The sequence below is a fragment of the Tamandua tetradactyla genome, chromosome 6, assembly GCF_023851605.1.
Source record: "Tamandua tetradactyla isolate mTamTet1 chromosome 6, mTamTet1.pri, whole genome shotgun sequence".
Lineage (NCBI taxonomy): Eukaryota > Metazoa > Chordata > Mammalia > Pilosa > Myrmecophagidae > Tamandua > Tamandua tetradactyla.
Window position 1 is genome coordinate 10,134,921 of NC_135332.1, and position 14,779 is coordinate 10,149,699.

Genomic DNA, 14,779 nt, shown 5'->3' on the forward strand with positions numbered 1-14,779 from the left:
TTATTTTCCTTTTTTTGAAATGGCAGCCATTCAAGTAAGTGTAAAATAGTATCTCATTCTGATTTTGATTTGTATTTCCCTAATGGCTAAATGATGTTGAGTATCTTTCCATATGCTTATTGGCATTATTATAGAAATGACTATTCACATCCTTAGACCATTTTTAAGTTGGGCTGTTTGTCCTTTTGCTTTGAGTGGTAGAATTTCTTTATGTATTTTGGATATTAAAACTTATCAGATATATGGTTTCCAAATATTTTCTCCTGTTCTTGACATTGTTTAGTTACTTTCATGATGAAGTCCTTTGATGCACAATAGTTTTTAATTTTGATGAAGCCTCATCTGTCTATTTTTTTACTTTTGTCACCCATGCTTTTGATATAGAGTCTAAGGACCATTACCTAATACAAGATTCTGAAGATTCTTTCCTTTGTTTTCTACAAGAAGTTTTATAGTTTTAGTTCCTATGTTGAAGTCTTTGATCCATTTTGAGTTAATTTTTGTGGTATGAGATAGGAGCCCACCTTCATTCGTTTGCATAAGGATATCCAATTTTCCCAGCACCATTTCTTTAAGAGGCTGTTCTTTCCCCATTGAGTGGACTTGGCCCCCTTGTCAAAATCAGTTGCCTAGAGATGTGAGTTTTTATTTCTGAACTGTCAATTTGATTCCATTGGTCTGTATTCCACTTGTCCTCATGCTAGTTCCATACTATTTTGATTACGTTAGCTTTTCAATAAATTTTAAAATTGAGGCATGTGAGGCCTCCAACTTCATTCTTGTTTTTCAAGATGGCTTTAGCTATTTGTGACCCTTGACTCTTCCCATATAAATTTGATGATTGTCTTTTCCATTTCTGCAAAGAAGGCTGTAGGAATTTTGATTAGGGTTGTGTTGAACCTATCAATTGCTTTGGGTAGAATTGTCATCTTAACTACATTTAGTTTTCCAATCCATGGACATAGAATGTCCTTCCATTTATTTAGGTCTTCTTTGGTTTCTTTTAGCAATGTTTGGTATTTTTCACGTACAAGTTGTTTATATCTTTGGTTAATTTATTACTAGATATTTAATTGCTTTAGATGCTGTTGCAAATGGATATTTTTTCCTGATTTGCTCTTCAGAATGTTTATCAGTAGTGTACAGAAACGCTACTGATTTTAGTATGCTGATTTTGTACCCTGCCACTTTGCTGAATTCATTTATTACTCTACTAGCTTTGTTGTGGATTTTTCAGGATTTTCTATTTTTATAATCATGTCATCTGCAAATAAGGAAAATTTTACTTCTTCCCTTTCAATTTGGATGCCTTTTGTTTCTTTTTCTTGCATAATTTGTCTGGCAAGAACTTCCAGTAAAATGTTGAGTAACAGTGGCGACAGTGGACTTTCTTGTCTTGTTCCTGATCTTAGGAACACAGATTTCTTTCTTTCACCATTGAGTATAATGGTAGCTGAGGGTATTACATGTATGTATTTTATGATAATGAGAAAGTTCCTTTTGTTCCTAGTTTTCTAAGTGGTTTTATCAAGAAGGGTGCAGGATTTTGTCAAGTGCTTTTTCTGCATCAGTTGAGATGATCATGTGTTTTTCTTTTGCCTTCATTCTATTAATGTGATGCATTGCATTAATTTCTTACGTTGAACCACTTTTGCATATGTGGGATAAGTCCCACCTGATCATGGTGTATAAATCTTTTAATGTGTTATTGGATTTTGTTTTCTAATATTTTGATGAGGATATTTATGTGTATTCATAAAGGATATTGGTCTATAGTTTTCTTTTCTAGTGGTATTTTGATTTGGTTTTGGTATTAAGGTGAGGTTGGCCTCATAGTATAAGTTAGGAAGTGTCCCCTCTGAAAGGTTTAGGAGGCAAAAGGGTGAGAAAGAAGAAAAGTAGACCAGGAAATTTTAAGTGAGCGAGTTTATTTCTGTGCTCCCGGATAGAGCTCACTGCATCCAAGATGGAGAGAGGTGAGTCCACACGTGGGCTCCAGTGCGGGCAGCTTTTAAGGATGGAGGTCCTTAAAAGTGACATCTAGAAGGGGCGGTTCATTAGTTCTGAAAGTCAGGTTGGGAAGGGTGACACAGCCTCCGCAGCTCCAGTTGCAGTGCCTTTCCCCGTTCCCCCAACCTAACACCCTCTTCTGTTTTTGGAAGAGGTTAAGATTTGTGTTAATTCTTCTTGGAATGTTTGGTAAAACTCACCAGTTAAGCCATCTTTTCCAGGGCTTTTCTTTGTTTGGAGGTTTTTTTATTCCTGATTAAATCTCTTTACTTGTTATTGGTCTGTTGAGGTCTAATTTCTTTTCAACTTTTTTTTTGTATGCTGTATGGTAGGGTCACGTTTCATTATTTTTCCATGTAAGTATTCCTTTATTGCAGCCCCATTTATTGAATTTTTCTTTGTTTTTTGTTTGTTTGGGTGGAAAGTGCATGTACTGGGAATTGAACCTGGGTCTCCTGTGTGACAGGTGAGAATTCTACCACTGATCTACCCTTGTACCCCCTGAAATCTAATTTTTATTTGAGTCAGTGAAGGTAGTTTGTGTGTTTCTAAGAATTTGTCCATTTCAATTGGGCTATCTAATTTGTTGGCATACAATTGTTCATAGTATTCTCTTACAATCCTTTTGATTTCTTGGGATTGATAGTAATGTCAACCCTTTCATTTATGATTTTAGTTATTTGCATCCTTTCTCTATCAGTCTAGCTAAAGGTTAGTCAATTTTACTGATCTTTCAAAGAACCAACTTTTGGTTTTGTTGCTACTATTGTTTTTTTTTTTTTTTTAATTCTCTGTTTCATATATTCCTGCTCTAATCTTTATTTCCTTCCTTCTGCTGGCTTTGCATTTAATTTTCTTTGTTTTTTTTTTTTTTTTTAATCCTCTAATTGTGAGGTTAAGTCTCTGGTATCTTTCTCTCTATTGTTTTTCAATGTAAGGATTTAGTGCTATACATTTCCCTCTTCATACTGCCTTTGCTACATCCTGTAAGTTTTGGTATGTTGTGGTTTTGTTTTCATTTGCCTCAAGGTATTTTCTGATTTCCCTTGTGATTTTTCTGTCTGTCCCACTGGTTGTTTAAGAGTGCATTGTTTAATTTCCACTTATTTGTAATTTTTCAGTTCTCCCTGCATTACTGATTTCTAGCTTCATTCCTTCATGGTTGGACAAGATACATTGTATGATTTCAATATTTTTGAAGTTGATAATATCTTATAAATAACATATAATTGGATCAATTCTTCTCTTTCATAATTGACCTTCTATCTAGATGTTCTATGTATTACTGAAAGAGTTGTATTGAAGTTTCCTGTTATTAATATAGAACCATCTGTTTCTCCCTTCAAATCTGTCATTATTTGCTTCATATCTTTTGGGATTCTGCCATTAGGTCAATATGTATTTATAATTTTTATACCTTCTTGTTGCATTGATCCTTTTATCAGTATATAGTGACCTTCTTTGTCTCTTGCAAACGTTTTTGACTTGAAGTTTTCTTTTTTTTCGATCTATTCAATTTATTTTGACCTTTGTTCCCCCAATTATTTGCTAATTTCTTATCCGTATTTTTTACTCATCTGCCCATACCATAGATAAAAGGAGCATCAGACACAAGGTTTTCACAATCACACAATGGAGCTTATTTTTCTTAATATGGTTGTCTATATTTTCTTTTGATTACTATTTACATAGCATATATATATTTTCTATCCTTTCACTTTCAACCTACTTGTGTCTTGTAATTTAAGGTGAGTCTCTTATAAACAGTATATAGTTGGGTCTGCTTTTGTATCCATACTTCCAACCTCCTTTTCACTGGAGGGTTAAATCCATTTACATTTAAAGTAACTACTGATAATGCAGGATTTTCTTCTGCCATTATTTCTGTTTGGTTTTTGTAAGTTTTGTACCTCTTTTTGTCCTCTAATTCTTCCATAAATGCCAACTTTAATATTTAGTTGATTTTTTGTTGTGTGCCACTATGAGCCCCTTTTCATTTTTTCTGTATATGCTTTCCATAAATTTTCTTTTAGTTATATAGATTTGACTTCCTAAGTCTATAATAATCACATTCTATTGATACCAAGTTAACTTCATTAACACACACATACACTGTTCCTATATCCATCTGCCCTCCTACCTTTTTGTTTTAAATATCAAAATTGTACGTTTATTCCTTGTATGTCCAAATCCATAGAGTTATCATTACTTTTTATGCATTTGGATTTTTTTTAGAACCTGTAAGAAGGAAAAAGTGCAGTTACATACCCTCCCCCCCAACCCTCAAACCAATAAGATAGTCTTGGCATTTATAATTAACTGTACAGTTACTTTTACTGTAGGTCTTTATTTCTTTATGCCAGTTTGATCCACTGTCTAGAGTCCTTTCCATTCAGTCTGAAGAACTCTCTTTAGCATTGCTTGTAGGGCAGATCTAGTGGTGATTTATTCCCTTAGCTTTTGTTTATCTGGAAGTGTCTTAATTTCTTCCTCATTTTTGCAAGACAGTCTTGTCAGAAGTAAAATTCCTGGTTGCCAATAGTTTTCTTTCATGCACTTAAATGTATCATCCCACTGCCTTCTTGCTTCCATGGTTTCTGATTAGAAATTGACACAGTCTTACTGGGACTCCCCTGTACATAACACATGCTTTCTCCTGCAGCTTTCAGAACTCTCTCCTTCTCCTTGGCATTCAAAGTTTGACTACGTATATTTGGGAAGAGATAAAAATCTCTTTGAGTTTATCCTGTTTGGGGTTTGTTGACTTCTTGAATGTGCATATTCATGTCTTTTGTTTAATTCTTTCTGCCATTGTTTCTTTGAATATTCCTTCTCTTTTTATTCTCCTTGTAGGACTCTGATGGTGCATGTTTTGGTATGCTTCATGGTAACACCACAAGCCTCACAGGTTTTATCCATTTTTTTCCCATTCTTTCTCTTTCTGTTCCTCAGCCTGAATCGTTGCAGTTGTCTTTGAAATCACGATTATTTCTCCTGCCAGCTCCAATCTGTTGTTCATTTCAGTTTTTTGTGGTCTTCAACTCCAATATTTGCTTCATTCTTTAAAATTTCTCTTTATTGGAATTCTCATATTGTTCTTTCACTGTTTTCTTGAACATATTAAGGGTCATTTTTTCTAAAGTATTTGTCCTGTGTGTTGTGGACAGTTTCTGGATTTGTGTCTTATTCCTTTGGATGGCCCATCATTTCCTTTGTTTTGTTTGGTTTTGTTTTTCGTGCAATCTTTTGGTGCAGACTGAATATTTTAAATTTTTAAACTGTGAACTGTCATATTTAGTCCCTAAACTTCTCTTCCTTAGCTTATATCCAGCTAGTGATATGACAGAGATTTCTTTAGTTCCAGGAGCTAACAAAAACCAACCAAAGGCAAAAACATGTTTCACAGTCTTTGAACATTGGTTCTATGTTGGCTGGTGTCTTGAATTCCCCTGTTTACAGGAATTCAAATTTCTCCACTAGCCGGAAAGCCCTATTGTAGGATTTAAAGCAGGTAATCCTTTGCCCTAGGCTGCCTTCACCTAATTTTTTTTTTTGTATTTCTTTAAATGTCTGCTATCTGCTTCTGCCTTTGAGGCTAATATACAGTGGTGATGCGAGCCATAGATGAGTCCCTTGTTTAGTCCTTCAGGTTTCTACCCAATAGCTGGCACTTACATGTGGCCACTGCAGTATGAGCATTGGGGTTACTCTCTTCCCTCTGTACAGAGCCAGGGACCCACAATGGGAGTGCAGATTGGCTCCATACTGGGCCAGGAAGGTAGGCAAGGAAGGACCAGTAAGGGTGCCACACTCTTCTCCTACTCCTTTTTAAAGCTGTGTTTTTCTGATTTGGCAATTGCCAAGTTGTTTTCTGGAGTCCTGAGGGAGGAAGATGCTTCTGCAATTTTTGCTAGTTGGTCAAAGATTCTGTGGGAGAAAACAGCACCCCGGAGCATCTTAAGCCACCAGCTTGGTTGACTGGAAGCCTAAATATTTTGGTAGACTGCTCTAGGAAGCTCCTTATTATAGTATCATGGCTCTGTGAAAATGTATTCAAGGTTTTAAACAATCATATTAACAATGAAAGTTTTGCCATGCCATCTGTTTGTTAAGCTGGATTCTGCCCGTGGAGTCCGTTGCAAAGACAACTAGAGCAAAGTAGAAAAGTGCATCTTAGTATTTACATGGGCAGCAATAAGAAACTATAATGACTCATCAGTTATAACCTTACTGGCTCTTTTCTACCTTTGTGAACAGTGGTGTACTTGAAGCTAAGTATTCCTTAATCAATTATTTCTTCCTATATGCCTTCCAGGCATGAATCAAGGGTTCTCTGCAGGGCCAAAATTATGGGAGGAAGTAAAATTACCATATATGATGAACATATGCAAGAAGTGACTAGAAAATGTTGGAATCTGCATTTTAACATTTCCCAGAGAGAGATCCTGATTTGGATCTCTACAGAGATCACAGCCATTTCATGCTCTTGGGCCAATTTTATTAGGAAATGGACCATCTGCAGCCAGGGAGGTTTAAGATGATTAGGAGGGGAGAAACGGTAGGAGAGGGGGTTATATGGAGCTCTGAAATGCCATTGTGGTGTGTTTCCTTTCGTTGTGTATTGGTTGGCTCTTGAAGAGGAGGGCTCTGGACTGAGTTCTTTTCCCTTTTCACAACTGCCAGTTTGGCCATTAAATAATGGCTTTAGATATGGACTTTCCCATGAGACACCTGGGAACCTCCGGGAAATACTATAGCCATAATAAATGTTAGTATTTACATATCTGAATCTAATAGTAATAGCACTCCTTAATCTTGGATCCTGCTCCAGCACTTTACTTGAAGTTTTAGATTTGAATAGACAGTCATTTGCTGGATTTCTATAATTGGATGGTTCCTCAACCTCAAGCTTCTCCAGCACAGATGCATCGCTTTCTGCCTCCCCAAATGTGCCCCTTCTCTGTTCTTTTTCTCAATTGGTGCTCGCCACTCCCCCTAGAAAGACCTTTTCAGTACAATTCAGATTTCCTAGTCTCTACAATGGCATTTCTCTGCTGTTATTAATCAAGTCCAGTCCAGGCCTTTCCCTTCTCTCATTTAGACCTCTGCAGAAATTCCTTAACTGCTTTCCTGCCTCCAATCTTGTCTCTGATTTCGATCCATTCTCCTTTCTGTTACCAGATTGAGTACAGAAGTCAGTAAATAATTCAGCAGCTATTTACGGGCCCTTCATGGTCAGGGCTGTGGATAAGACAGTGAACAGCTCCCTATTTCTGCTTTCATGGAGCTTCATTTCCAGCTTTAAAGGCCAATGAAACCACGTGTGGAAAGAATGAACATATTTATGAACTGTATCGTGTCACAAAGGAAACAAACAAGGGTTTGAGATAAAGAATAAAGGGGCAGACAAACTTAGCATATGGTAACCAGGTAAAGCTCTCTATGATGAGGATATTTCCGCTGAGGTCTAAAGGATGAGAAGAAACCATAATGAAAAGAACTGGGGGAATGAACGTTCGAGGCAGAGTAAACAGTTTGTGCAGAGACCCTGAGATGTGTATGAGCTTGGTGGGTTCAAAGAACGGAAAAAGAAGGTGAGGACAATTCATGCACAGCCAGTGAAGGGGGGTGGTTTGAGATGACATCAGGGACATGGGCAAGAATCGTATCTTATAGGATCTTTTAGCTGTTGTGTGGAGTGCATGTCACTACAATGTTAATGGGAAATTTTTAGAGAAGTGGGGTCATAGCTTGATAAGAGTGTGGAACGATGTGAAGCTTACAGCAAATAAAAGAGCGCATTTGTTTCTGATGGGAATAAACAAGGCAAAAGTGGCATGGCAATGAGGAGAGGGAGGGATACCTCAAGTACCTTCCAGGACAAGCATGCATGGATCCAGAGTCCAGTGCATGGGCTGGCCTTTGATGGGAGGGCCATGCTCGCCTTTGTAGGGAAGAGAAGGAGAAGATTGATGCTGGATGACACCGTGGTGGAAAGATGAGTGAGATCCCTCTCCTGGAACAACTCACCTTTTCTAACTTTCCCCTTTCCCTTGTGCCCCCAACATAATGCATACTTCTCCTGGAACTAAGCTAGAGACCCCCTCACCCAGGCTGGATTGCTGCCCTGCCCAAGTTCTCTCAGAGCTTCTTTCTGCTATTAGTCATAATAGAATTACTTGTTGTGTATCTGCAATCTCTACCAAAATGTGAATTCCTTGAGGGCAAGCGCCATGTCTCATGTTTGTATCCACAGTACCTAACCCAGTGCTTTTACATTGTAGGGGTTCAGTCCAGGTTTGTTGACTATAATAGTATCATAGAGGGTAAATTAGTTGACTTTACAGATATCAAACTACATCAAAGGGTAGAAAAAATTGAATCTATCTGGTATACAAGAAATCTTGTTATAGTCTTCATCGACTTTTTTTCTTTCTTTCTTTTTTCATCGACTTTTATAACTTCTGTTTGCCCTCTCGCAACAGCCAGTTTTCTGCTGGCTCAAGTTTCATGGTGTCACTTTTGAATTTGAATCATCCTGTAGGCTTTACAGCCCTTGAAAGGAAAGATTGTGGCTTATTCTTCATTGTATTCCCAGTTTCTGGCCCAATGCAGAGCTTGTAGAAAGCTTTAAATTGTTTAGGTAAATGATTTAGTATAATTTAAAATGATTAGTCTGTTTCCAGCAAGTGTTCCCCTACAGAGCATGTGCCTCTGTTCTCTGATCAGTCTTTAGGGGAAAATAGTCTGATACGCCTCTGATTTTGATCTCTTGGTCCATTTCAGAGGCTTTGGTTTGTTTAAAGTGGATTGATTTCATTTAAGTCCTGTAAACTGAGTGACTTAACATGTCATTTTCATCTTATTAATAATAATAATCACTTTTTTAAAGAGTCAAACATACTTTTATACATGCTAGTAATGTATGTTGCTATGAAATTGGTCACTTGACAATTATGAATAAATACACATATTCATAGCCTGTATTTGTAGAACATTGAATGGAATCTTTTGCAATCAAAAAAAGTATCAAAAAATATTGCAAATGTTTGGAGAAAATGTTCATAATGAAATGTTAAGGGATACAAATGGTATGCTCTTAATAGCATGCGAACATTCTATATCTACGTAAGTATTTATGGTGTGTTGGTTTGAAACTATTATGTACCTCAGAAAAGCTATGTTTTAATCCTGGTCCAATCTCATGGGGCCAAACCTATTGTTTAGGGTGGGAAATTTTGATTGAATTGTTTCCTTGGTGATGTGACACATCTGATTAGGGTGTGGCCTTTTGATTAGAGGGAGATGTTACTCCATTCTAGGTGGACCTTGATTAGTTTACTATAGTCCTTTAAAATGGGAAACATTTTGAAGAAACCTCAGATGCAGATGCTTGGAGAACAGTTGCTGCAGAGCTGACAGCGATGCAGATGTTTGGAGATGCTTGAAGTGTCGACAGAGAGAGCAGATACCTACACACAGGAGAGCCCAGCAGATGTGGCCATGTGCCTTCCCATGAGACACTAAGCAAACCAGAATCTGGAGAGAGTCAAGGGAAACCAAAAGATGAAGCTCAGCTCTGGAGAAGCCAAGAGAGAAGCTCCCACAGGAAAAAGAGACTGAAAGCAACAGAGCCCAGGAGCAAGGGACTGCAGATACCAGCCGTGTGCTTTCCACCTGCAGAGGTGTTCCAGATGGCATCAGTCTTTCTTGAGTGAAGGTAACCTCTTGTTGGTGCCTTACTTTGGACATTTTCTTGGTCTTAGACCTATAGACTTATAAATTCCCTTTTTAAAAGCCATTCCATTTCTGGTATACTGCATTCCAGCAGCTTTAAAAAACTAATACATATGGTTATAGGCATGCATACAAAAATGACTGCCAAGTAATGCACCAAAAATATTAATAATGGTTAATGCTTAGGTGGGGGAATTTGGGGTAGCTTCAATTTTCTTCTTTATACTTTTCTTAATTTTCTATTTTATAATAAATACTTTCTACTTATGAACTCAAGAGATCTATGGTATTTTTTTTTCTTTATTAGATAAGTTGTGAGTTTACAGAACAATCATCACAAAATATAAGATTCCCATATACCACACACCCCCACCAACACCTTGTGATGGTGTGGAATATTTGTTACAATAGCTGTTAGTACATTTTTATAATTGTACTATTAAAGTTCACTCACTATTTGTGTAGTGTATTTCCATGGACTTTAATTTTTTTTTTAATTCTGCTGCAAGAGTGGGGGATGGGCGCTAGTAGCTGCCACACAAGATAGCACTTTAAAGTTCCTTTCTGTAATTTATTAGCCTCTTCCTCCTGCTGGTCCCTGGATGCTCGACAGTGTTCTTCTGATTTCTGGAGTTTCGAAATAGTCATTGCAGATAGTTCCTGCCTGTTTAATAGCTGTTTTGGTGGAATGATTGATTCCTGGAACTCCCTACTCTGCTATTTTTCCCTGAAGTCAGAATTAGCCTGTAGCATTTTTTTTAAGTAATTGATTCTATATCATCAGTAGTAAGATTGCTGTTCTTTTCTTTTTTTAGCCCAATGATAACGAGCAAGAAATCAGAGGTCCTAGATTTTGAAATATCTTTTATCCAAGAGGACTGGACTAACGACTAATTTACATAAATGATTATTGATCCCGGGGAGGATCTGGAGATGACTCAAAATGTAAAAATTTGATCAGGGTTCGAGAAATATTTGATATGCACCCCATGAGATCTATTTCATTTCCCCACCTCCAGCGGATGTTTTCCCTACCCTGGTGTGTGCAATTACATCAGGACTTTCTGAATGCAGCTTAATTCCCCAGACTGAAATAGACCAGTGATTCAGTCAAACGTATTCTGAATCAAAGATTTAAAACCAAAGCATGCAAATGATGCCAGTACCTGAGCGCAGAATAAACTTTGGTTAATTTCGATTCCAGGACTGCCAGAATGGCTATTGCCCAAGACAGCCAGGGCAGTGTCAGGATGAGCAGAGAGCTCTCCTATGGGCAAGAAGTACACAGTGTCATATTGTGGTTTATGTTATGTTATGTCTTGGATAATGTGACGTTTTATCATTATGCTATTCTATTATTATTATTATTATTATTTTTGTACCTTCTCTGATGCTTTCCACAGTGTTGGGCTCATACAAAGTGCTTGATCAATGACAGAGACCGGGAGCAGAGGGCAGTTTTATAGAGTACTTGCCGTCTGTTTGGTTTTCTGGGATTGCCCTGCTTTGAACCTCTCACTTCACGTAATCATTACCTCTGCCCTCTTTCACGCTCAAGAGTGTCTCAGTTTGGATGATCATTTTATAGGGCCACCCTATGAAGGAGGTGGCTAAGCAGCCTCTTCTGCATTCCGTGATTTCATCTCTGCATGGCAGTTGTCTGCCTGGCAGAGCCTGGGGGACCACACCCAAGGGCACATGCTTTTTATCGTCCCAACCCCACTCCACCCCCCACAACGGCTGCAGTAGATGCCTTTGTACTAAGCCTTTTCAGATAGATAAATAGAACTGTTGGAGGAGCCCTGGAGGATTAAAGCTCTGGACAAGTTGATCTCTTTCTGTTGCCACAGCTGTCCCAGATGGCAGCATTATTGCTAGGGTCCTGAACACTGTCTGTGCTGGTAAAGGGATAAGATCTCAAGAGCACATTAAATCTGCCACACTGCCTTGACATTTGCTCTTTGGCACCTAAAGCCGTGGCTTGACTTCTTCTACATGGCAGTTTGCACTTCTGTTTCCTTTATTCCTTCAGGGACCCCCTCTTGATCCTCTTTTTCTTTAGAAGAATAAGCATTTAAAAGGTAGCGTGTCTAATGCATAGAGGATTTCGTGCCCCTTAATTGTCCTGGAAGCCTGAAAAGTCAGTTTCTAGGAACAAGCTCAAGTAGGACTCAAATTGAGACAAATATTTGCATTTTGACAAAGGCCGTGCCGACTTCCAATTTCTGTCCCAGAACAAAAAGTGTAATGAAGGAGCTTCAGGGTGCTCGGAAGTTTAATATTAAGGAATGTGTCTCTTTAAAACAAAAGTGGTTCTAAGTGTTTCATGGGCCATTGAACCTCCCAAGTCTAATGATAACTGCAGATCCCTACTCCAGAAAATTAGACTTGTACACATAGAAAGCAAGCTGTACATATAATTTCAAGGGATTGTGTGCCTCCCAATCCTGTCCACAGATAATGTAACACAGGTAGAGTTTGTTGTCTCTCCTGTGCTTCATAGCCCTCCTCCTTTCTTCCTATTAGAAACCCCTATTCTTCAGGTACCTCACCCTTCTCCAAGTGATCGTGTACTGGGTGGGGGGCGAGGGGGTGTGTCATGGGCTCACCCCAGCCCCAGGTGCAGCGCTAAGCCAATCATGACTCACTGTGAGTCTTCCTTGAGCCCCAATAGCTTGAGCAGCAGGGTAGCTTGCACCACAGTCTCACCTGCTGCTGAATTATCCTGCTCTGGACCACATTTTTGGTGTGAACTTACTGTGAAATCAGAGCTTGAGATAGAGGCTTGTGTGGAAGAGATTTATTTAGCAATGTGATCCCAAGAAGCAGCTGTGAGCGACAAGGGGGATGAAACAGGGCTGGGGTCAAAGCCAACGTGGTTGATGCTAGAAACAACTGATGTGGATCCCATGGGATTGTCTAAGAGCCTCATGGAATGTGTCTCAGAACTGTGTGCACAGGGGACTGAAGGGGCTATTCGTTGGCTCCTGGCCATCATTGTTGATTGATCACAGATGGTCTCACGTGCTTTTACTTCTGGGTTTGACATGTGAGTAGGCCAGCAGATTCCCTCAGTTGTCAGAGACGCCTTAGAGCAGGAATCCAGAGATAGAAGAAGGTATATGTTGCAGCTGGAGATGGGGTGCTGCCAGCTTCTATCTACTTGGAAGCTGATTGAAACCTGTGCTGAATTGGACTGAAGTGGGAAGTGGGCTGGAGTGCAGTTGGGCATGGTACAGAAGTCCCATGCCCACAGTACACATCAAATGGTCTAGGGAGAAAAATGTAGGCTTCCAACCTGACACACCTGGCTCCATTCTTATCTAGCTGTAATACCTTAGCTTATTTACTGACCATTGTAGATTTCAGTTTCTCATCTGCACAGTGAAGATAACAACTCATTATGCAGTTGGGAGAGTTAACAGAGGTGCTATCTGTTAAGTTTGTTGGTTTGAGTTTGACATAAGTATGTGTGGCCCATCACCTGACTGTACAAAGCAGTAGATGTAGCACATCGCTTTTAGGCCTGTGGGGGTTGGGGAAGGGAAAGCAATAGGATAATATATAGGAAGAAGGCATTGGATCTGGAATGCAAGAGGAGAAGATCTTAACGGGCAGAGGACTATGTGTGTGCATTGTAGAGGGAGGTGGAGGGTGGGGAGGACAGGTAAAGGTGTTCTGGTGCCATGGCCACAAGAGTGGAGTCAAGACTCAGATTAGGTATGTTCATGGAAGGAGAAAGGACTTCACTTTCGCTGTCTCCTAGGTTACTTTTTAGAGGTGAAGGTAAAAGTTAGTTTGCTAATGTTGACAAAAGCAATATGCCAGAAATGGGACAGCTTTTAAAAAGGTAATTTAATAAGTTATAAGTTTATAGTTTTAGTGCTGAGAAAATATCCAAACTATGGCACCAATAAGAGGTTACCTTCACTCAAGAAAGGTTGATGCCATCCAGATCACCTCTGTCAGTTGGGAAGATACTGGCTGGCATCTGCTGGTCCTTTACTCCTGGGCTCCATTGCTTTCAGCCTCTGTTTCCTGGGGGTGTTCCTCACTTGGTGTTTGGGCCTTCACTTTAGCTTCTCCAGACACAACTCTGGGTTCTGGCTTGTGTTATCGTCTCATGGGCAGGCACATGGCATGTGTGCTGGTTTAAAAGGAAGTAGGCCCCCTAGAAAAACCGTGTTTAAATCAAAATCCCATTTCATAAAGGTAAAATAATCCCTATTCAATACTGTATGTTTGAAACTATAATCAGATCGTCTCCCTGGATGATGTGATTTAGTCAAGAGTGGTTGTTAAGCTGGATTAGGTGACGACATGTCTCCACCCTTTTGGGTGGGTCTTGATTGGTTTATTGGAGTCCTATAAAAGAGGAAACATTTTGGAGAATGGGAAATTCAGATACAGCAGAGAATGCTGCAGCACCATGAAGCAGAGAGTCCACCAGCCAGCAACCTTTGGAGATGAAGAAGGAAAACGCCTCCTGGGGAACTTCATGAAACAGGAAGCCAGGAAAGAAAGCTAGCAGATGATGCTATGTTTGCCATGTGCCCTTCCAGCTGAGAGAAAAGCCCTGACTGTGTTTGCCATGTGTCTTCTCACTTGAGAGAGAAACCCTGAACTTCATTGGCCTTCTTTTTTTTTTTTATTAATTAAAGAAAAAAAGATATTAACACAACATTTAGAAATCATTCCATTCTACATATGCAATCAGTAATTCTTAACATCATCACATAGATGTATGATCATCATTTCTTAGTACATTTGCATCGATTTAGGAAAAGAACTAGCAAAACAACAGAAAAAGATATAGAATGTTAATATAGAGAAAAAAATAAACATAATAATAATAAAAAAAAGAAAAGGAAAAAGAAAAAACACAAAAGACACAAACAAACAAACAAACAAACAAACAAAAACTATAACTCAGATGCAGCTTCATTCAGTGTTTTAACATAATTACATTACAATTAGGTATTATTGTGCTGTCCAATTTTGAGTTTTTGTATCTAGTCCTGTTGCACAGTCT

At 38.8% G+C, this 14,779-nt stretch overlaps 1 protein-coding gene across 2 annotated transcripts in view; it reads left to right on the top strand.

Moving 5' to 3' along the window:
* The window catches only part of MAP2K6 (mitogen-activated protein kinase kinase 6), a 112,292-nt gene that overhangs the window by 43,023 nt on the left and 54,490 nt on the right, over positions 1 to 14,779 (top strand). The window contains exon 1 of one of the 2 annotated variants that reach the window (XM_077163692.1): positions 4,305 to 7,604. The exons of the other annotated variant lie outside the window; for it this stretch is intronic. The gene's annotated coding sequence lies outside the window, so the exon portion shown is untranslated. Of the gene's footprint in view, positions 1 to 4,304; positions 7,605 to 14,779 lie in introns of those variants that run through there. 2 annotated transcript variants of the gene reach the window in all.